The sequence below is a fragment of the Scyliorhinus torazame genome, chromosome 14, assembly GCF_047496885.1.
Source record: "Scyliorhinus torazame isolate Kashiwa2021f chromosome 14, sScyTor2.1, whole genome shotgun sequence".
Taxonomy (NCBI): Eukaryota; Metazoa; Chordata; class Chondrichthyes; order Carcharhiniformes; family Scyliorhinidae; genus Scyliorhinus; species Scyliorhinus torazame.
Window position 1 is genome coordinate 175,942,797 of NC_092720.1, and position 615 is coordinate 175,943,411.

At 42.1% G+C, this 615-nt stretch overlaps 1 non-coding gene across 1 annotated transcript; it reads left to right on the plus strand.

Annotated features, from left to right (window-relative positions):
• The first annotated feature begins 297 nt into the window (after nt 1-297).
• trnah-gug (transfer RNA histidin (anticodon GUG)) lies at nt 298-369 on the plus strand. Its single transcript has one exon. It is a non-coding gene; the product is annotated as a tRNA-His (tRNA).
• The last annotated feature ends 246 nt before the right edge of the window (nt 370-615 follow it).

A 615-nucleotide genomic window follows, 5' to 3' on the forward strand; every position in this document is an offset into this window, starting at 1 on the left:
AGGCGGAGAAAACCGATGCAGACACTGGGAGAACGTCCAAATACCATCTGTTTGGGATGAATATCGAAATTGTGACGGATAATATATTAAATTATATATTATTTTTATGAGCCTGTGTTAACGTGTATTTCTCCATTTTGCAGGAACATTAATATGGAACCAAGGTTCAGGCATCCAAACTGTGTATCTACTAAAGTTGTATTTAGAGAGTCATAAAGTGTGGGCCATGATAGATTCCAAACAGTTGATGACCAAGCATATCGAGAGTTACAGGTTACCTCGGCGGTAACGTGAGGCGCCGTGATCGTCTAGTGGTTAGTACTCTGCATTGTGGCTGCAGCAACCTCGGTTCGAATCCGAGTCACGGCAGTGATCAGTTAACGTGTTTTTCCCAAATGAACAGATGAGGAATTCTCTGTGTGAAGCACTCTTTAAAACGGGTTCACAGCTGAGTGCATGCTTCTGCTTCTGTTTGATGCTCCAGAATTCAAACAGTTGTGAATGCGAGAATCTCCGCAGCTCCCGATTTGATATTTTAACTATCATCATCATGCATACTCCTCCGGTTCTTGCCATTTTGGAAGTGAAATCTGTCAAAGTCAATATTTTCCCGCT